A 22,941-nucleotide genomic window follows, 5' to 3' on the forward strand; every position below is an offset into this window, starting at 1 on the left:
ACCAAAGTGCGCAGGCAGGTTCCCGCCGGTCTCTGCACCTGGGACTCGCTCCCAAGAGAGCAGACAGGGCAGCCTTGGCGCTCCGGAGGGGCGCTCTGGGGCGAGGAAGGGCGTGCTTATGGAAGTAAAGCGCTAGGGCTCATGATCCCGGCCCCTGCGCGAATGTACATGGAGATCTTTCCACCACACAGAAAAAGTTCCCAGTCCAGCTCTTCCAGCCTGGCGCTGGGAGGAGGTCAGCTCTTGGAGACCTAAGTCTTTCCCCTGTGGGACCCTTTGGGCTAATTGGGGGGTGGGGGGAACGCAAAGGCGGTGATTCCGCTTGGACTTACCTAGAACTCCCAGCGAGCCTAGCTCCAGTCGCCTTCCGCTCTCGTCCCCAGACCCTCCAATTCCCTTGCGCTCTCGGCACCCCCAGTCACACTCACCATGAGCTGGAGGCGGCGAAAGGGGGTGCTGGTTTCTCCCACGCTGTCCGCAACTTCGCGGGCAGGTCAGCCCCGCCCTGGCGCCCCTGCCTGGGCGATGGGCTGGGCACAGCTGGGCAAGGCGCGGGTTCGGACAGCCTGGGTCCTAACGGCCACTTCCAGAACGACTAGAGCGCAAGGTTCCTCAGTGCCGAGACACCATCCGCTCCTCCGCGCTCTGCCTAGGTCGAAGGCTCAGAGTTCTCTCACTCCCGGACGCAGGGGCGGGGCGCACGGCGCTGTCCCCTCCAGATGCGGGGAGCCTCTTTCGTTCCTTTCTCCTCCTGTCCCGGAGGCGCACGCGTGGGTCCGGCCGCAGCTGCCTTTGCTGTCCCCAGGACTGGCAGAGCGCCCCCGCCCCACAGCGGGTGCACCCGGGGGCTGGGCCGCAGCGCAAGGGATTCCCCTCCGCGAGTTCGGGTTTCCCCACCCGTGCAGACCCCGGGCTCTGTCCGCTGCAGCAGCCCGCTGCTGCGAGAACCACTTCAGGGCAGCACCGCCTGTGCCACCCGCTCCAGCTGGAGGAGGAGGCGGCGGCGCGGCTCGCACCGGGACTGGAAAGGAGGTGACCTTCAAACCCCGCGCTCGCGCTTGGGGAGATCGGGAGGAGGGCTGGGGTGACGAAGGGGAGCGGTGTGCGCCTGGTCAGCCTGCGAGAGCGCTTGCAGGCGGGCAGTAGACGGTGGAAAGGAGATCTTCAAACAGAAACACAGATTAGAAAATAAACAAAGGAGAACAGAGCGAGAGAGCGAGCAAGAAAACGTGTGCATGTGTATGTGCGTGTGCGCGCGTGTCTATGTGTGACTGTGTGTGTGTGTGTGTGAGAGAGAGAGAGAGAGAGAGAGAGAGAGAGAGAGAGAGAGAGAGAGAGAGAAAGAGAGAGAGCGCGTGAGCTAGCGAGTGTGCGCGCGCGCGACAGGCAGCAAGCAGCCCAGGCTGCGGAGCCAAAAATAATCCGGTGCGAGCGGGAGCGCCCCCTCCCCCTACCCGTCGCCAGGACCGCTGCTGCTGTCACGCGTGCAGCCTCGGATTCCAGCAGGCAGTGGAGGGCAGAACCCGGGTCCGCAGGCGACCCTGTGCCTAGGTCTTCGGGCCTAAACAGGTGAAGGGGGGAGAGTTGGAAGTGCGGGTAATGAGCCCAAGTCTTTTGCGTCCCTAGGTCCTTGTCCCAAAGTGGAGTTGCTCATTGAGTGCCCGCGCCCCGCTCCATCTTGACCCCCACGTTTCTTGATGCCCTGAGGAGATGCTAAGTGGAGGCGGCTCCTTGCCCCCATCCATTTCTGTTCTGGGAAAGTTGTCTGGTAAATCTTGAAATCTACGGCCAGACACAGATGGAGCCCTATCCGAGATGCAAAAAGTTATGGAGGCCAGACACCCTGCAGGAAGGGAATGTGCACTGTGGCCCGTGCCCTGGCCTCTTGCAGGCCGCCTAACCCAGGAGTCTGCAGGGGTCTAGAGACTGTCCTCTTAGCAGCTGCCTTAGTACCAGAATCCCTGTGACTCCTAAAGAACTACTACCACTCAATAAGGACTTCCTTTTTTTTGCCCGGTGCATTAGAAGCATTTACATTGAATTTTCTCAACAACCTGATGAGGTACATACTGTAGGCTTAACCAGGTCCCCAACCAGGTGCTCAGAGAGGTTAAAGCAATGCTTCTTCTGGCCCACCTGGACTCGCTAAGCCAGAAACTCTGTTTGCTTGGAGGCTGTTGATTTGTTTTTTGGATAACTGTTTTAGGTGATTATGCTGCACAGCAAGGTTGGGGGGCCACCGGGGTTATACTTTGCTGAAGGCCACACAACGGGCAAGCAACCAGGATTTCAAGGCAGGTCTTCCTAACTTAATGGTACGTGTCACCTACCACGCTGCCTTGTCAGGGGCAACTGGGATTGGACAAGGCTAGATTCTGGCCTTGAACAGGTGATCTGAGGCTCATGTTCATTTTCCCGCCCACCTCTTCGAATGTTTTTGTATTAGCAGTATGGCTCCTCTTCCAAGTAGGACTATGAGATTTCCACAAGTAGGGACCATGTTGTATGTTTTTGCTTTGCAACATGAGCATTTCCTAGTCCCTAACAGGGAGCAGACCCTAGAGTAGAGTTCCTCTGCAATCCTGTCAGGCTAGGGTTTCTTCCAATATTAGGATAAAACAAGGAAAGGAAACTTCTAACTACAACTGGAATTAAAAACAAACAAACGTTATATGTTATCATCATTTGAGAAAATAAGTTTGCAAAATCCAGAAAGTCATCTGTATCACTGGCCCCAGTAGATGATTTTGCAATTTGGGTTGGTTTTACCATATGCTTCCTTAGGACTCTCTTTGATAATAATATATTTGTATGTAAACAACTTTTTTTCCCTTTATACTAGTCTCTTACCCTTCACTGGTAGCACAATGAAGCCATAAATCTGGGTTAGTAACATTGTAATCATTTCCTCCAGAAACTGTTTACAATGGGAAAACCACCAAATTTAAATGTAATTGTCTAGCCGTGCAGGGAGATAAGATGGGTTGTAAAAAAGGTATTCTCAATTTAAAAGCAAATTATCAATAATGAGAGAAGAAATAAATGGCAGTTAATGGGAAGTTCTGTTGAAATATAATGTTTTTTTTGCAAATTCACTAACAGGAATTGTTTCCCTGTGCTCCTTCATTTTTATTCCAGAAGGGGGAAAAAATGAATGCAATCATTCAAGGCAAAAACACTGGCTGTTGTTTCATTAAAATGGGTAATCACTAGGTGCTTTTATTATTTTTAAATATATATATCTTTTTCTCTTGGAAATGAAATAAAACAGATTTAACTATCTTAAAATCAAGGTCAGTCTGAGTCGATTCTTGACTTATTCTGGAGTCAAAATAAGCCTAGATATATTAGCTATGAGTATCAGGCATGAGTCACTGGTACCTGTGTTGCTTTGTGGCTTAAAAAAGCTTTGTACATGAGTGAAGGAGACGTTCATTACAATTTAAAGCAAAATTAGAGTGCAGATCAATATAGTATGCTGTTGTGCTATTCATTTGGAAACTATTTGTTTCTTTTCACATTCCAGGCAGAGTTTCTCTATCATTTCTCCATATTGAGTCACTTCTAGGTAATGAGGGGTGCTGAATTAGACAGCTCCTGGGACAACCCCGGGCCAAGACCTGCCCAGCTGTGGTGGTAAAGAACATGGAGACTTTGGCTCCTCCTACTGGACATAAAAATTACTTTGCAATCTGTGATCTAAACATATGTCAAAATGTCTTCCATAAAGCTGGTAGGAAAGAATGACTTTGTACCCTCATTCTTTGGCCGCACTAACAGTGTTCAAAGTGTTCAAGATCCATCTAGAGTGTAAATCTTCTCTCACTTTCAAATTTAGGATCTTCCTAAGGTTCCTCATGGCCCTCCAAGATAAAGTGTAAAGTCTTCTACATGAGTTACAAGCTTCTAGATGAGTTGGCTGTCATTTTATGTTGACCCTTTGATCTGGAGATAATCTCCACTTCTTGCTCTCCAACCATTTGCATATGCTGTTTCCAACCTGGAATACTCCTACAAACTCTCTTTTCCTGGATAGTTTATGTATAGCTTTTAGATCTCCATTTAGGCATCCCTTTCTCCCTGCCAGCTCCCACCTCTCCACACACCCCTGCACACATATAGATAAGGCCAGTGCCTCTCTTTGAACTCCCTAAACACCTCTATTTAATTTTATCATATCATTTGTCTTCACCTACTGTAAATGTTGTTCTCCACCATTAGACTGAAAAGTTCCTCAGTGCTGGGGGCCAAATGTATAATAAGCTCAATAAATATTTGGTGAACCTTCCTGCTCCTTTGTGGTCACTGCTGTCTAAATAGGATGACCTCTCTGAAGTAGGATGAGATCAATCTACTCATCCATTTAGTCCTTCATTCTTTAAGCCATCAAACATGTATCTCACTCAAGGACTAGTCTCTCCTGTAAACCATTTCCTATATAAACTAAACACAGTCTCTGCACTCAAGGAACTTATACTCTAATATGGTAAGTAGGTACATAAATAAGTGATCTCAACAATTGAGAAAGATTTCATTGTCTACTGAACGGGAGCATATAGTCAGACATGGGGGGAAGAGGAAGGTCAGACAAAGCTTTCTAGAGGAGATCACCTCTAAACAAAAATAGAATTACCCTAAGAGTTGGGTGAAGGCCATTTCTGGAGAAGAACACAGGTTAGGAAACTATCTGAAGCAAAGGGAGCATTTCTCCTTCAAGGAACAGCAAATCTATTCGATATAAGTAGAGTCATGCTAAATTCAAAGGGCTGGAAAGTAGTGCATTAGGCAAGGCAGTGAACGATGAAGCTGAAGATATCGACTGGAGCAAGCTCATAAAGGGCCCTGAATTGAAACAACAGGCATGTTTGCTTTATCAAAAAGCAACTTATGAGGAAATGATTCAAAAGCATGCCAGACCTACCATCCATAATTCCAGTACCCATGGCCTTCACACTGCACTGATCGATGATCATTTTTGTTATTTGTTCAAGAACTTTTCCAGATGATCAGCGTAAACGTCTAGGGAACTATAGGATTCATAGGTTACTCCAAAGTGCTCTAGGATTTTTTAGGATGATGAGTGGTACATGAAGATAGGAGGAGGGTGAAAAAAAGCAAACTAAAAATAACTGAAGTAGTAAAGCATCCTTCTGTTTCTCCTCCCAAAGGATACTGTGCAATAGCAGTCACTGAAGAGAAGATTTTCAAATTGATTTATAAATGACTATGATCAAATAAAATTCTTCACACAATCTTAATATTATGTAAGACCTGACTTGCCCTCAAGTGCTCAGTCTTCAGGCTTACCTCAAAGCTTTATCACAGTCTAGGTCAACTAATGAACTAATTAAATAGACTGAAGACCACAAGGGAATGAATTTCATCTCATATTCTCTATTCCCCCTTCAGTCATTGGGCACATGGCAGATACTCAATATATAGTTATTGATCGGTTGAACTAACTCATGATCTATCATGAAGTTCAGGAGTTTGATATTAACCAAGGCATTTAATACCGGGAATAAGGCATCCAGTGTCTAGGGATGAGTTTCCTTTTTCTGAAAAGATGCAAACTTACACACTGTTTAAAAATGTCTTTGGGGGCGCCTGAGTGGCTCAGTCTGTAAGCATCCGACTTCGGTTCAGGTCATGATCTCACGGTTCATGAGTTCGAGCCCCGTGTCGGGCTCTGTGCTGACAGCTCGGGTCCTGGAGCCTGCTTCGAATTCTGTGTCTCCCTCTCTCTCTGCCCCTCCCTCGCTTGCTCTCGGTCTCTATATCTCTCAAAAATAAATAAACATTAAAAAAATTTTTTTTAATTTCTTTGATTTTTTTTTTATTTTTTTTTTCAACATTTATTTATTTTTGGGACAGAGAGAGACAGAGCATGAACGGGGGAGGGGCAGAGAGAGAGGGAGACACAGCATCAGAAACAGGCTCCAGGCTCCGAGCCATCAGCCCAGAGCCTGACGCGGGGCTCGAACTCCCGGACCGCGAGATCGTGACCTGGCTGAAGTCGGACGCTTAACCGACTGCGCCACCCAGGCGCCCCCTTAATTTCTTTGAAATAGTTTGTGATGGTTTCTCTACTTCTCCTTGGGCTCATCCTTTTTCCTTTCCTGTCCACATCCCCCAAATAATGATGATGATAGCAGTAATGGCAACATAAGAAATATTTTGAACAATCCTGATGATAAGAATAACAACAGAGGGCCACCTGAGTGGCTCAGTAGATTAAGTGTCCAACTTCCGCTCAGGTCCTGATCTCACAGTTCATGGGTTCAAACCCCATGTCGGGCTCTGTGCCAACAGCTCAGAGCCTGGAGCCTGCTTCAGATTCTGTATCTCCCTCTCTTTCTATCCCTCTCCCATCCACACTCTGTCTCTGTCTCTCTCTCAAAAATAAACATTTAAAAAAAATTTTTAAGAATAGCAATAGAAATAAGTATGTGGTATTTACTCTACAAGCTCTTTACTTGTATTATCTCATTTGATCTTCACAGTGCAATTCTAGGTGTAAGTACCATCATGCTTTCCTTTTTATATATGAGAAAACCAAAGCTTAAAAGGAGGAGGAAGTTCAATGGCTTGGCCAAGCCCACACAGCTAGTGAATGGGTAGGCCAAGATTCAAAATTAAGTCTGTTTTGTGTCGGAGCTGGGCTCATGAAGCCTAAGTCATGATGTATCTTGTCTTTTTGTTTACTAGAACTTACACTCCATTTTGGTAGGCTTAGAATCATGTCAGTGATGTACAGTCATGAAAATAGGGATTCCTAGTCCATGGGTCTTGGAATAAGAAAAATAAAAAGGGGCGCCTGGGTGGCGCAGTCGGTTAAGCGTCCGACTTCAGCCAGGTCACGATCTCGCGGTCCGTGAGTTCGAGCCCCGCGTCAGGTTCTGGGCTGATGGCTCAGAGCCTGGAGCCTGTTTCCGATTCTGTGTCTCCCTCTCTCTCTGCCCCTCCCCCATTCATGCTCTGTCTCTCTCTGTCCCAAAAATAAATAAAAAAAAACATTGGAAAAAAAAATTTAAAAAGAAAAAAAAGAAAAAGAAAAAGGGAGGTTCAGTGATCTGCAACACAAAAGGAAACCTGCTTATATAAAATGCATTCTGGAAACAAATATTTTGAGCATGGTCAGAATTGAGTAAACAAAGATTTCCAAATGCTTGGCCAATAATGAGTATACAGATTAAGCTGTGTCCTTGGTTTAGGGTTGGCTAATTTATATATAATTTAGTATGTCTTTAAGAAATATAGAATGACACATATTTAAGAAAAAAGTGGATAAAGCTCTAGACTAAGAGATTCTGTTTTCATATGGTGTTATCTAGCACGTAATAGCAACGTGAACTAAGCAAGATTTTTTAAACATCACTAATCCTCTGCTTTCTTTTGTGTAAAATAGGAAAAAAGGAAAAAAACAGAGATAATGATAGTGATAAAAATAATGAAGACATAATTAATATAATAATAGCAACTATTAATACAGAGGACACTGAAAGTGATCCATATCTTCAAGCATGATAACTCCAGGCTTTCAGTAAGAGATTGGTTTAGGAATTGTCATAGACTCCATGTTATCTGACCCAGGAAAAGGTGATTTATATGCTTATTGAATGTGTTCTTCTTGACTCAAGTGAAACCCATAGAAAAAATTTTTTTTCTTATTCCAGATGTTTCCTTGTGTAGTTATGACCTCTGGACTTGCCATAGGTATCTGATGACCAGCCTGAGGATTACAGAGCAGGACAGAATAAAGAACCAGTAACATCTATCACTATATATATGCCCTAAAGCAGAGTTTCTTGAATGTGGCTCTACTAACATTTTGGATCAGATAACCCTTTGTAGTAGCTGGGGGGAGGCTATCTACGCCCTACAAGATGTTTAGCAGCATCCTTAGCCTCTACCCACTCCATGGCAGTAGCATGCCTGGCTGTCTAACACCCCTTTATCCCCTCCTACCAATGCTGAGAACTAGAAGTGTCTCCAGAAACTTCCATAGTCTCTCTGGGGGGCAAGTCACCCAAGGAGAGGTCCACTGATACAAAGCATCCTGATCCATACAGTGATAGCAGGAGTACCACTACTAGTCATAGTAGTGAGGCAGTAATAATCATTAATGTTTACTCAGGCTTACTATGAACCAAGCTTTATGGTCAACACCTCCACGCACATTCTCATTGACCCCTCATAACAACTGCATCAACGAGGTTTTATTACTATCCTCATTTTACACAACAAGAAACGGAGGTCCAGAGAAATGAAAACACTTGCTCACAGTCACCAGGCCCGTAAGCTCTTGTTTAAGGAATCAAATCAAGGTGTCAGTAATTAAACGGTATAACCCGTGAGAAGCCCCTCGGCATCAAGCCTGGCACATGAGAACAGTTCGGATGAAATGCGTGGTGATTTCCACCTAACAGCTCTACAGCAGGGTCATCTTGAAGAAAGGCAACATGGTCTTGACAATTCTGCTGCTCTCCACACTTCATCTCCCTCCTCCAGATGCTTCCTATTTTGGGCCAATACCCAGCCTGCCTTAAACTAACAGAACAAAATCACCACAATCCTGGATGACCCATGGAGGCAAATTGGGTGGAGCTGACCACAACCTCCTTCCTTCCAGCCTTGAAAGTTCAGAGTCTGAGTGGCCATTAGCAAAAAGCGCTTGCCAACTTCATTTACTCACAATGAAATGGTGAATTGGGAATTAGATGCCAGTTTTATTCTCCTACTAGATAAGGTAGTAAGTAATTATATGCCAGCTTAGGACTTGAGGGAAAAGAAGTGGAAAAAAATAAAAATAATTTTGAGAACTTCCTCTATGCAAAGCCTCAGACATGACATCTAGCTTCAGAGGAGCCCTGTAGGGTAGGTACTATTACTATTCCCATATTTCAGGTATGGAATCTGAGACTCAGAAGAAGAAAAGTCAAATTTTCAAAGCTTACAAACCTAACAAGCTCAGAATCTCATTTTTAAATTGTTAGCAGTCTGATTTCAGGGACATGGCATGCTTTGTTTCATCTCCAAAATCTCTCCTTAGGTACAGAGGGTTCACAGGCCATGAGACAGAAAAATTGTGTATATATTCTAAAGTCCTACTAAAAATGTTTTTTTAAAAAAAAAAACGTAAACATTGCTTTGAATAGTTCAGTGAAGTCAACCATGAAGGTTGAAAGTGAGACTTAAGAAAAAAAATAAAAGCTTTAAGTCAATGAAGTGTAAATAGTTAATGAATTTATAATCAAAACATAAATAGTTTTGCCTTAATGTACTAACACCTCAGGGGGAAAAATGTTCCATGTATTAGCAGCACAGAGTATTGACAATCGATTTCTTTCAAATGCACTTACTTTAAGTCCTAGTCATTTTATTACAAATGGATAAGTAAAGATATTTAAGCCATATAGGATGAAATATGCAAGCTTACAAGGGAGAATATGCATTTGCAGTGGTTACTGGTGAGTTATAGATGTTCTGAGAAGTAAAATGTCTGTAAATCATGGTCAAAGTGTGCATTACTACATTCTCCATTTATACATTTATTATTTCTATTTATTCTTTATACTTCTATTAAGAGGCAAAAACCTGTAAATTAAAAAGAATCACCAGGAATATGTTTCAAGAGTATATAGTAGTTAATATGAGGAAATATCAGAAAATAGCTAAAATTTGGGATATCGAACATAAACATCTAAAGGATACAGTGTGGGCATTTGGTAAGAAGTGAACTCTTCTGTGAAGCATGTTTCCATGCCTTCTTTGCTTTTCTTTTCTCTGCATTTCCCCACACCATTACTTTAGGCTTGGATCAAAATGTTCTGCTGCATTAATCTACAGATGCTCTTTTGGGTTCCCCCAGAAGTCCATGAGACCAGTATTTGAGTGCATGTATAAATTTGGAGGCAAACCCAGGAAACAAAAAATGGCAAGGGGTGGGAATGTGAGGTAGGAAAGGGACAATAGCCAACAAAACTGTATTATCAGAGTGAGTAATTGCAAATTATTACCACTAAAGAATTATGGAAGCCAAGGTAGAAATGCCCATACAGTTATTCCGCCCAGGGTTCCAAAATATTTATACAATTATTTGTGCCAACCATTGCTTAAAGATCAGTTAAGTACGGTAGTGTGTTAATCCAGGGCCACTTCAGCCTTCCTTGGGCATGGGAAGAGTGGGATCTACTGATCAGAGAGTCCTTAGGCAGTGGTGCTGATATCTGGAAGCCCAGAATGTATGGATGTAATGCTAAACACTTAGTAAGAGGGGTCTGGTAGTATGGGACAATGATAGCATCTTCTATATTCTCAATGTCCCCAAGAAGAATGGGACATACTGGCTTCACAGGCACAGTCAACAATGTGCCCCATAGGAATGAAAAGACCCTGTATCTCTCATTACCTATGAAACGCCACTTATCCAGTGTCCAAATGTCTTGTGGTTGTCAAACCAGGGTATATATAAAATTAGCTCTGATGCTAGGGCACCTGGATGTCTCAGTTGGTTAAGCATCTGCCTCTTGCTTTTGGCTGAGGTCATGGTCTCATGGATCATGAGATTTAGCCCCATGTTGGGCCCTGCACTGGGTTTCTCTATCTCCCTCTCTTTCTGCCCTTTCCTGCTTGTGCTCTCTCTAAAAATAAATAAAATTTTTAAGAAAATTATCTCTGAGCGGGGGCGCGGGGGGCACCTGGGTGGCTCGGTTGGCTGAGTGTCTGACTCTTGATTTTGGCTCAGGTCATAATCTCACGGTTCGTGGGTTAGAGCCCCTGTGTAACTGAGCCATAATCTCATGGTTGTGGGTTCAAGCCCCTGTGTGAGCCTCTGTCAGTGCACAGCCTGCTTGGGGTTCTCTCTCTCTCCTCCTCCTCCTCCCCCACTCATATGCTCTGTCTGTCTCTCTCTCTCTCAAAATAAATAAATAAACTTGAACAAATTATCTCTGGAGCTCCTGGGTGGTTCAGTCAGTTGAGCCTCTGACTTCAGCTCAGATCATGATCTCACAGTTTGTGAGTTCAAGCCCTGCATCTGGCTCATTGCTATCAGCGCAGAGCCCTCTTTGGATCCTGTCCTCCTCTCTCTGCCTACCTCTCCCTCCCTCCCTCCCTCCCTCCCTCCCTCGCTCCCTCTCTTTTTCTCACTCTCAAAAATGAATAAACATTTAGAAAAAAAAATTATCTCTGATGCTTACCAAAATTCAGATCCTGGGTACCACTCTAAAGATTCTGACTCACTAAGTCTGGTATGAGACCTGGGAATGTGATTTTTCAAAACACACACACACACACACACACACACACCATGTATTCCTGTCACAGGTGTTCCAAGTACCTGTGTGATTAGTCCCACAGCAGAATGACTTGTGGATACGGTTGGAAGTGGGGAGAGAATAGGAATTCAACATTTAAAGATCTGAGCGCTTTGTGCATGGATATTTCCCTTCTCTTTGAAAATATGATTGCTTGCTGTGCTCTCAAACTCACAGAAAAGAGGTAATTGTTAGCAAGATTCTGAAGCACTGATTATGCACCATGAATATATTAAAATCTACAGGTATTTTGCAGGGAACCCATGGGACCACTCAGGAAGTGCCATTTTGGAGTCTCTGTAGCCATAAGTAGGAGTAAGAAACAGTGATGTAATGCATTAGTGAGAATAAACAATTAGGCTTCAGGAGCCTCCAGGTTCTGTCCCAGCCAGGCAGTGTGGAGGGAGACAGTCAAGCCTTGCTGCAACAGCTTCTTTGCATGAAAGCCCTACTTGACTCACTGGTGTGAGGATAAAGTGAACAGGTGAAAATGCATTGGCAGTTTTATGTGGTAGACTCAAGTAGACCATTATTCCTTTTTGGTAGGTCTTTTTTAAACAGTATGAAGTGATGGTTATTAATCCTGGAACCGCTGTTAAAAATGGTCTGGACCTGGTATTTGCATGAGAGTTCTTTTATTAATAGACAACAGGGGAAAGAAAGCAAAGCATAAAGCATATATGCCTGATGATAGCAGGTAGAATTTTCTACCATTCCTCTCTATTTTTAGTTTAAAAAGTATTTTGCAGATGTCAGCAACCATTACTAGACTGACAAAAGAAAGGGTAACCAACATGAAAGACTGTCAATGAAAAGGCCATCAGTCTATTTGATTTCTCTACCTCTTCCTGCTTTGATTCGTCTCTGTGTTCAAAAGCTCCAAGACTAGCTTGCTTGCCATTATCCCGTAAGGCAATTAAGCAACTTGGCAATAAAAGCAACCACATTTTTCTGGAGTAGTTCACAGAGAATACAGAACAGAACAGCACAGGACAGATGTTGAACCAAAATGTAAGTACTTATCTGAACACACTTCTCAGTGCCAAGGCTAAATGCCCGGCTGGAGTGCCTTGTTTCCATCTTTTCACCCCTCCTCCAGGATCTTTCTACACCAGCTCAACGTTCTCTCTGTTCTGTCTTCAGACTCTCCTGGTTGTCAGGATGTAAATACGCTGAAGCTCGCTTATGTTAACCCTCCTCCTTCAACTCTTTTTCAACCTTAAGTGCACTACTAGTTGGGGTCTACTTCTACTGCAATCTGACCATGTTTATCACCTCCATTCCTCCATCACCCAATGATCTACTATAATCTGCTTTTTCTGCTCATACAATTCCATTGGAACTATGATTTTAGCATCTTCTTAACTGATGACTGCTCTCCTCTGCCCCACCCCATGGCCAAGTTCATTCCTTAATCTTGGTTGCTATCTCTTCATCATCTGGTGTGTTGACAGTCCCTTGACATCTCTCTTTGGCTTCAGAAACAGCCCCTCCTGGCATCTTCCTGCCTCCTAGCTGCTCCATAATGGTCTCTTTTTCTATCTACTCTGCCAGGACACCACCCTCCTTAAATACATCCCACTCTTCGCACACTTCCAAAGTCACTTCCTGTATGTCATTGATGTCCCCAGAGCTGCCAGGTCCCAAAGGTCTCTGCACCCTTCACGTCTCAGCTAAGTTTCCAACTGCCATTTCTCCAGCATCCTGTATACCACTGCCATCGGGCTTTTTGCCAAGCATCTGGGGCTGCTGTTTATAATCAATCTATTCACTTATTCTACAAGTATTTATTTATTAGTATCTATATAACATAAACTAGGAACTAAATCCCACTGTAATATGTGTCTCTTGATGCATAACTATTTGCTCCAAAATTAAGCAGCTCAAAACAGCAAACATTAACTCATAGTGTCTATAAATCAGAATGTGGGCACAGAGTAATGGGTGCCTCTGGCTTAAGTCTCTGATAAGGCTGAAAAATGTCAATTGTGGCTGCAGTTTCATCTCAAGAGTTGACTAGGGAAGGATCTACTCCCACATTCACTCATGCAGTTATTGGAAGGGTTCTGTTCTTCAGAACAGAAGTTTGTGGACTGAGAGCTGCTGGCTGGTGTCCAACCTCAGCTCCTAGCCACATGAGCAGTTCAATTGAGCAGCCCACAACATGGCAGCTACTTTCCTCAAAGCAATAAACAAGCAAAGTCAATGTCTTTTTATGACCCAATTTTGGAAGTGATATCTCATTATTTCTGTCATATTCCACACATTTGATGCGAATCAAGAAGTCTAGCCCACACCTACAGAGAAGATGTTACACAAGAATGTGGCTTCCAAGAGAAAGGGATAATTGAGTGCCATCTTAGGTGCTATCCCACCCCATTCCCAGGAGATAATCCTAAATGGATGATGCAGACATGAGAGGAAAGGAAGGATCAGTGTCATGGTGTGGAGGGCCTGCAAGCCATGCATGCTACTCAACACATGTGGGAGAAACTCTTATTTCCTCTATCAATTCTCTCAGGTTCCCTCCATTTCCACCCATTGCATCTTATCTTCTGTCTGCACTGGTACACTAGCCTCTTAGCTGGTTTCTTTGTAAGAAACCCTTCCCTGCACACACTCAATTCTCTAGATATCCAAGAACAATGTTTTAAATACTGTATTTGTCAGCTTTCTCTCTTCCCCTTCCAAGTTACAGAAACTCAAGCCAGTATAAACTAGAAATGTGATTTATTGTTACATGTGAGTACAAATTCCAAAGCACACAGTTTTAGGCTTTGTCTCTTGTTTCTACTTTCCCCTATGTTGGTATCCTCAACATGCACTTCAATTGTTGAGTCAAGGTGCCCTCCAATTGGGGTGCCTGGGTGGCTCAGTCAGTTAAGCAACCAACTTTGGCTCAGGTCATAGTCTCACTGTTCATGGTGCAGAGCCTGCTTGGGATTCTCTCTCCCTCTCTCTCTGTCCCTCCACAACTTGTACACTCTCTTTCTTTCAAAATAGATAAAGTTAAAAAAATATGCCCTCCACAAATTCCAAACTTGAAGATAATATTCTTCTAAACTAGTAACCCCAGTGGAAAGAGGATGTCTTTTAATCCTAGAGTGTGCCCCCACCGGCCTGGATGATATCACATGCCCACCACTGAACTAACCACATGACCAGGTGGATACATGCTGTGGTTAGCCAGGTATGTGGAACCAGGGTATGAGTTCAACCCCACCTAAACCACCAGTCTCAGAATGGTGGGCAGGTAATTCCCCCAAAGGAAATGGGGGTGCTATTATTACCAGGTGCTGAATGAATAATCAAACAGGCCATACGATACAAATATTAACACACCACTTAATAAGTTCATTGCTTCTCCATTACCAATGGGATGAAGTCTAAACATCTTTTCCTAGTATATAAGACTCTCTATGACCTGGCCCAAGCCTGCCTTTATAGCCTTATCTGGCAAGCAGTTTAATTTCACCTACAAAGAATTACACATTGTTCTCTAAATAGTCTATGTTCTGTCATACCATTGTATCCCCTTTGCCTGAAGTGCTAAACTTCTACTTCACTGGTTGTTCAGCTATATTTCCATCTCAAGACCCAGCTCAAATGTCATCATCCTTTTGAAAAGTCTACCTCACTTGTCCTACATGAATCAGTTGCTCCTTTCCCAAGAAATTGTGTAAATGTCTCTACTTAACAGTGGCTCTCAACAGGGGCAGCATAGCCCCCCAGGGGATGTTTGGCAATGTCTAGTGACCTTTTGGGTTGTCGTCACTGGAGGGAGGATTCCTCTGGCCTCTAGTTGGTGGAGGCCAGAGATGCTGTTCAACATCTACAGACAGCCCCCACAACAAAGAAGGATCCAGCCCCCAAAATCAACAGTACCAAAGGTGAAAATTCCTGCTCTCTTCTAACACTCAATGCCTTGTATTTTAATTATCAATTTTATATCTTCCCAAGTAGATCATGAGCTTCTCAGGGGCAGGGACACTGTCACATTTGTCAGTGTACTACCAGCACTAGCAGGTGCCTGGCCCATAGCAGATGCCCAATAAACATTGGCAGAATGACTGAGGAAGGGAATGTGTGTCCAGATGGGCTCATGAAACATTATCCAAGAAACTGAATTCCTGGAAGGCAGGATGGTTCCTTAAACGGCTATTGTATTAGAAAATTTCAGCTGCAGGGTTTGTTTCCTTCCCCTTTTCAAGAATAAATTTGAACAAAAAGTTTCTGAATTCAAAGTCACATGATTCTCTCTTCAAAGCAAGCTGGTAGATTACTACCTGTACCTCTCAAGCTACCAAATATTGAGCAATAACCTCTTGGCTTTTAAGTTTCTAAAGACAGAGAAAATAACTATAGCCCCATTAAAATGTACACCCTTCCCGTATCTCAGAAAAAAACTTTTTTTCAACAAAACAAAATTTCATGGCCTTCCTCCCATCCAATCTTAGCTTAAAACAAGGTTTTCTGTGTGATATCTTCATCTAAGCCACTGCATGCTTGACTAAGGAATGCACACATTATCAGGAGCTCAGTACCCATGTAAGGTCTAACACGTTTCTCAGAAAGGACATTCAAATGTCAGGTGGAATGATTTACACTGCATGTCAATAAAAAGAACTCTGAGGTTCAGCAAGTCAATAAAGCTTATTAGAACAATCTTAGGGCTGAGTATCAATGTACCCTGATGAGGACCTCTGAAGTCAGACACTACTAACTCAAGGCAAGTGGCATTAAATAGACCATTCTGGAGGGAGAAATAAAATTAAAAGCTTCCATTATTTTGGGAATTCATGTTAACTTAATAATACACAAGAAGCTGGAGAAATTTGTGTTTTTATTCCCATAGCTAAAACCTGGACATTCATCTGCTTAAGCTCCCATACGCTGAAAAATCTCTGATATTCCAAGCATTGAATCAAGTATATATTTATTCATTTTTATTTGCCAACACTTACATAGTGCTTTCTATGTACCAGACAGTCTCTTAAATCTTTTCAAATATTAACCCTTTTAATCCTCATTACAACCCTAAGAGACACGTATAAGATTATCCCCATTTTGCAGATAGGGAAACTGAGGCTCAAAGAAGCATAGTAGGGGTGCCTGAGTGGCTCAGTTGGTTAAGAGTCTGGCTTCGGCTCAGGTCATGGTGTCATGGTTCATGAGTTGGAGCCCCAAGTCTGTCTCTGCACTTCGGATTCGCTGTCTCTGTCTCTCTGCCCCTCCCCAACTTGTGTACATGTTCTCCTTCCCCCCCCCCCCCCGCTCAAAAATAAATAAATACATTTTAAAAAAGAAGCAATGTAAAATGTCCAAGGTCAGCTAGCTAGTAAACACAGGGTCTTCATTCAACTTCAGGCAGTGGGGCTTTGGAGTCAGTATGCCAAACCACTGTGCAACACTTTCTTGTATGTGTTACCTGCAGTCCTCTCAATAACTCTTAACCCAAATTTTGGCCTCTCTGACCTTTCAAAATTAACATTTACTAAGTTTCTAACATTTAAAAATCAAGAGACTGCATACACAAGCTGGATTTCTGGATTCTCTGGGCAAATCACAATGTCTGGCCACTTGGCCTGCTTTCTTACATGGCCATGGTGGGAACTGAGAGGCTTGAGGCTGGGTGCAGTCCCACCTCACTCATTTGAGACCCTTGCCTGGTCCCTGACATTTGAGTTTGAGAACCTGGCTTAGCTGTTTTGTAGATGAAGACAGCAAGCCTAAAAGAGTTTGAGGAACTTGTCCAACGCCCCAGATGTAATATCAACCTAGACTAATGTCAACAAAGCCATCATTATTATCCCTAGGTCTCAAGGAACAAGGGGGTGGGAAGAGAGTCATAAAGAGAACTGAGAAAGACCGAACTATTCAGAACAGGTGCTTGAGAAAAGAAACACTGACCTTCGGGTAAAGGGCACAGGAAATCTCATAGAGAGGGTTCCAGAGGAACAAATACCCTGACCTCATTCTTCTCCTTCCCTCGGATTTCTAGCCAGGATGCCTTCCAGTGGCCAGATCTAAATGCCACTAGAGGACTCAGGATCTTGTTACCGTAGGGCAGAGAACAGGGCAACAGAAGCTGGAGATTACATATAGCAGGTAACACAGATTCTTAACACTTAACTCCCACTGGATTCTGAAAACCATGCTTTTGCTACTTCTCTGCTCTAACCCATTCAATCCATGTACTATTCTAATCATATTAAAGGTAAAAACAAATACAAATGGTAATTAAAATGTGCCAGGCACACATCTAAGAACTTTACAAAAATTAACTCATTTCCCTAAGTGCTTGCCATAGGCTAGGAATAGAGTCTTCTTTGGAAACTCGCGAGGGTAGGGGAATGAGAGAGTGACAGAGATATTAGTCATCTTCGCTGAAGCATGGGGTCAATGGGGGTCAGATCATGCGATCACATCTCAACCTACTTCGACCTTTCTTCCAAACTCAGGAGCAAAGCCTTCCTCTTTTCAAAGAAAGGGAATCAAAAAGAGTTGAAAATGCAAAGATGCAGCCCATGCTGAATATACATCCCATTAACTCGTATACCTATCTATAGTTAACCTCTTCTCTGATTCCCATGTCAAAACTTCCACTTATGACTCCCTTAGTTCTTTTCCACTTATGACTCCCTTAGTTCTTAATAGTTGATTAGCTCAATAACCTAGAATGAAAAACTAAAGAACACAGCAGTTGACAATGGTCTAAGAGCTGTAGATCCTCCAGGCTTAAAAAATTAGGGGAAATCTGGGGCGCTTGGGTGACTTGGTCTATTAAGTGTCTGACTTCAGCTCAGGTCATGATCTCATGGTTCATGGGTTCGGGCCCCATGTTGGGTTCTCTGCTACCAGCACAGAGCCTGCATCAGATCCTTTCTCTCCCTCTCTCTCTCTCTGCCTCTCCCCAGCTTGGGCTCTCTCTCTCAAAAAGAAATAAATATTTACAAAAAATTAAAGAATTGGGAGAAGCAGCTGAGGAATGACGTAGGGGTTGTGAGTCCCTCTGGATATTCCATTTGGCATACCGCAATATTTCCTAAGCATCACGGTGCTACCCTAGGTACCCTACGTACCCTAGGTGCTACCTAAGCATCATCCTGTGCTACCCTCATGGTTTTTGCCATATTTGTACCAGCTGCACTATTAGATATTTAATATTTTCCTTAAAATTGGAAATCTTTATTTAATGTATCTTGAAATTCCAACATTATCCTAAATTAAAAACTAGTATTGCTCCAGTATGTATTTAAGCAAACATATAACCATGAAAATGAATAATCCTACCAGTGAAGTATCTAAAACCCATCTTGTATAACACACACATGCATATCTGGGAAAATGCCAGTGTAGAAGTTAAGAGCATGGGTTCCAGGGTCAGGAAAAACTGGGTTCAAATTGTAATTCCATCACTCAGGAAAGTTTGCCCTATACAACTTTTCTAGGGATTAAATAATTTGTGCAGGGTACTTACTATACTTGGGCCATGGAAGACACTCAGAAAATATTACCTTTCAGAGCTCCAAAAGCCACACCATTAATGCTTTCCTAGATCACCTAGACCCTGGTGTCTATATACCAATACTACTTAAACTCTGAGAGGAAAGTGACAATCTAGAGAAAAATATATCTCCTTGAGGATTCTCAGAACTCCAGAACCCACTCAGCACCTGAACAGCTCCAGACTTCTAGGTGGCAGACCACAGGGTTTTCATCATGTGCAAAGATAGTGCCCCAATCAATCCGATGTTGCTGCCACTAGCTAATGAGAACTTACCTGTGACTGAGAAAAAGGAAAATAGAGGCTAGAAGATTTCAACGAACATTGACGTATTATCCATCCATCCATCCACCCATCCATCCATCCCTTCCTCCATCCTTCCATTTATCTGTCTATCTATCCAACTGTCCATCCATCCATCCATCCATCCATTTATTCATCCATCCATCCATTCAACAAATATCGATTAATTCCATTTCCTGGCACTGTTTTAGGGGCTGAATATACAATATTGAGCAGAGTCAAATAAATGCAGTTCTTATCCTCATTGTACTTATAAGAAGGTGGAAGACATAGGCAGGCATGCATGGGATCACATTTTCATACTTCCCAGACTTTGTCAGTTCCACCAGTCCTCTGGAAGTTGGCCCTTTCCTCCATGGGAAATCCAGCCTTCACTCCTGCCTCATCTTCTTACAACCTCTGGCTGCTACAGCCTCCCCTGGGTTGGGCCCTGGCATGACTTTCATCACACCTGCTGTGATTTCACAACCCAAGTCCACCCCAACCAGACTCACGAAAGCTATGGTTCCTGCTACTGCTTTGGGGTTCATAAGAAGTATTACACTATGAAACATGGGATTAGGTTCCCCCAGGAGCTGCCTTAAAGGTCTAGGTAATATACCTTGTAAATATAGGTGAGTTTATTCTCCGGTGGAGTGAATCTGACCAACTAAAGGAGATTGAAAGCTGTTAGCAAACATATCCTTGTCTCTTTCAAAAAAATGTTCCAAGGTATCATGGTCCCACACAGCCCACCTTGAAGACACCCGCCTCCCCCCCCCCCCCAACCCATGTAATGGAGCAGCTCACCATAGTTTCCTATCAAGCTGTGGTCAGCCCAGTAACACACTGTTTTGTACACGCTTGTGGTCTTTCCTGCCTCAATTCCCCTTTTCCTTCATTCTAGCTGCCCTGGTATTGTATCTGTCTATAAAGCCTTATCACATAAGTTTTATTTCAAGTTCTATTTTTTTTAATTTGAGAGCAGAGGGAGAAATTTCCCATGAGCGTAAGAGAGGAGGAGAGGGAGAGAGAAAAAGTATCCTAAGCAGGCTCCACATTCAGAGCAGAGCCTGATGCAGGGCTCAATCCCATGACCCTGGATCATGACCGGAGCTGAAATCAAGAGTCAGGTACTCAACCAATTGAGCCACCCAGGTGCCCCTCAGGTTCTATTTTTAAGGGAATTAGAACTTAAAAAAAATCGGGGCGCCTGGGTGGCACAGTCGGTTAAGCGTCCGACTTCAGCCAGGTCACGATCTCGCGGTCCGTGAGTTGGAGCCCCGCGTCAGGCTCTGGGCTGATGGCTCAGAGCCTGGAGCCTGTTTCCGATTCTGTGTCTCCCTCTCTCTCTGCCCCTCCCCCGTTCATGCTCTATCTCTCTTTGTCCCAAAAATAAAAAAAACATTGGAAAAAAAATTTTTTAAAAAAATCAAATAATCATACAAATAAATGAATATTAATAAGCTCCTATGAGAGCCTTCAGAGGGGAAGAGTTTGACCTAGTCTAAGAGTAGGAAAAAGCTTCACTTGAAGGAGTGATGTTTGAACTGAGATGGAAGACGACTCAAAATAGATTAGTTTGGGTAAGAGGCATGAAGAAGCATTCTAGGCATTTAGCAAAGCATATTCAAAGGCCCTGTGGTAGAGACAAAATAGAAGGGAGAAGTTGAGTAAATAATGGAAGGGCAGTGCTGGTAGGAGGCTAGACATAAACTCTATGGAGTGAAAACAAAAGGATCATTTAGAAAGGTGCAGATAACTAATGAACTGCTGATAATTCCCGAGCCCCCTTCTTCACTCAAGAACTCTCCCATGTTCCTCTCCCAGTTCCTTAGCTCTCTGTTATAAGACAGTTTATAACTAGTGAAGAGTTTGTTTGGTTGATTCAGGATAAATGTTCTCTGTAAAATTTTTCTCATACAGGTTTTCCAGACTGAAAAATGTGGATATTCCAGCATCTTCCATTGAGAAATGTTTCATGCATCATAAAATCAGAAAAATCCTAGTGAGCTCAAGGAGATGTCAACTGAAATTAGTCAAAATCTGTCTGCAATGTGACATAAATTTTTATATAAACAAGTACATCCAACATAGGTACCAAGCAAGACACTGACACACTAGACAGAGTATATAAAAAATACCATTCTCCTATTAAAAATGGATGGATATTTCATGATGTTCTCACGTGGTATAAACAGAAAGGTCATTAGGAGAGGAGGACATCTTTGTGCTTTAGGACACAAGAGAGGTGCCACTGGGGTTCCTCCATCAGAAATGTGGAGCAGGGTGAGAGGTGGCCGTGTACCCTCCCCTCCAATTTGTTTCTGTGAAACCCCTCAGCTTTCGTCTGCTTTACATGTTGAGCCTCCATATACGTTTCACTCAAAGAAAGACAATACCAATACGTTGTTGAAAAGATACTAGCCCTGGATATACCAAAGCTTAAAACATTCAAAAATCAGGCTTGCCCTCTGAAGCCCCCTGATAACTTCTCCCAGACCCAGTATCTGATTTATAATATTGAGTATTTGCTTTTGGTGATGCTTCATTATTCTTTGTTAAAGACAACACAGATGTAAATGTCTGTGCGGTCTACCTCAGTTTCCTCCAAATTTAAAAAAATTGCAATGAGGTCCGACTATTGAGAATATTAGAAGCATTCACAGAGGTCTAAGTCACTCCAGGAGACTTACATATGTGGAGAATCTCGTATAAGTCCATGAACTCTCCTAAGAACAGAATAAAACTGGGTTGAGACTATGCCCTCTCTGCAGGGACTTAGGAATTTATAGAGACTGAAAATTCAAACACCTACATGAGTGACGGCCAGAAGCAACTGGGGAGAGAAATCCATTTTTTTTTCCTTTGTGGTAATCAAAGTCCAATATTGTCAAAAAGAGGAAAATTCATGTTTCAAAAGAAGAAAATTCAGACTTTATGTTAAATATCCTAACATTTTAAAAATTAACAAATGGTTCATAGTATGCAAACAAAGGAAAACTAAATTAACAACAATATAAAATTACATGAAGCCAAATAAAACAGGTTTACACATTGAATCTGAGGCTCTGGCAAACTGAGTTAGATTTAAGAGAAAATTTTATTTGAATGAGGCTCATTTTGCTCTTGGATGGGTTGCCTTGGGGTGAATGTAAAAACCATTTCTCTTCTACCTTAAAAAATGAAACCATTATTTTGTTTTCCTTGGCATCATTCATTTATCATCTGGGACCTGGGAGAAATTATTTGAACGTCCAGTCAGTCTAGAAATTTGGCAAATCTTTCAGGAGCTCTTAAAGTAACCTAGAAGGAATCTGTCAGGTACGTGGTACAGGTATGGGCCACTTCACCTGCCACATAATCATGTAATTCTCATCTAATATCCCAGAGTTGGCATTTGATTAGGCACTGGATTTTTGTTTATTTATTTATTTTTTCAGAGGGCAACAACCAAGCAGGGGAGTGGCAGGGACAGAGGAAAAGAGAGCAATTTGTTTTTAAGTTTATTTGTTTTGAGACAGAGTGTGCACAAGAGCACAGTGGAGTACGGACACAGAGAGAATCCCAAGCACGCTCCATGCCGATGTGGGGCTTGATCCCACGAACCATGAGACCATCATCTACACAGAAACCAAGAGTCAGACGCACAAGCACAGAAACAACTGAGCCACCCATGTGCTCCAGAGAGAGAGAATCTCAACCAGGCTCCACACCCAGTGTGCAGCCCCATGCAGGGCTTTATCTCAAGACCATGAGATCATGACCTGAGCTAAAATCAAGAGTTGGATGCTTAACCGATTAAGCCAGGTGCCCTAGGCACTGGATTTTTAT

General features: G+C 43.1%; 1 protein-coding gene across 5 annotated transcripts in view; it reads right to left on the reverse strand.

The window, feature by feature from the left end:
- RBFOX1 (RNA binding fox-1 homolog 1) overlaps positions 1–22,941 on the reverse strand; it is a 2,060,838-nt gene that overhangs the window by 1,462,441 nt on the left and 575,456 nt on the right. Inside the window, exon 1 of one of the 5 annotated variants that reach the window (XM_023246528.2) lies at positions 429–1,296. The exons of 3 other annotated variants lie outside the window; for them this stretch is intronic. The gene's annotated coding sequence lies outside the window, so the exon portion shown is untranslated. Of the gene's footprint in view, positions 1–332; positions 1,297–22,941 lie in introns of those variants that run through there. One more of the 5 variants, XM_023246527.2, reaches the window with a different exon arrangement.

Source organism: Felis catus, chromosome E3, assembly GCF_018350175.1.
Source record: "Felis catus isolate Fca126 chromosome E3, F.catus_Fca126_mat1.0, whole genome shotgun sequence".
In the NCBI taxonomy this organism is placed as follows: domain Eukaryota; kingdom Metazoa; phylum Chordata; class Mammalia; order Carnivora; family Felidae; genus Felis; species Felis catus.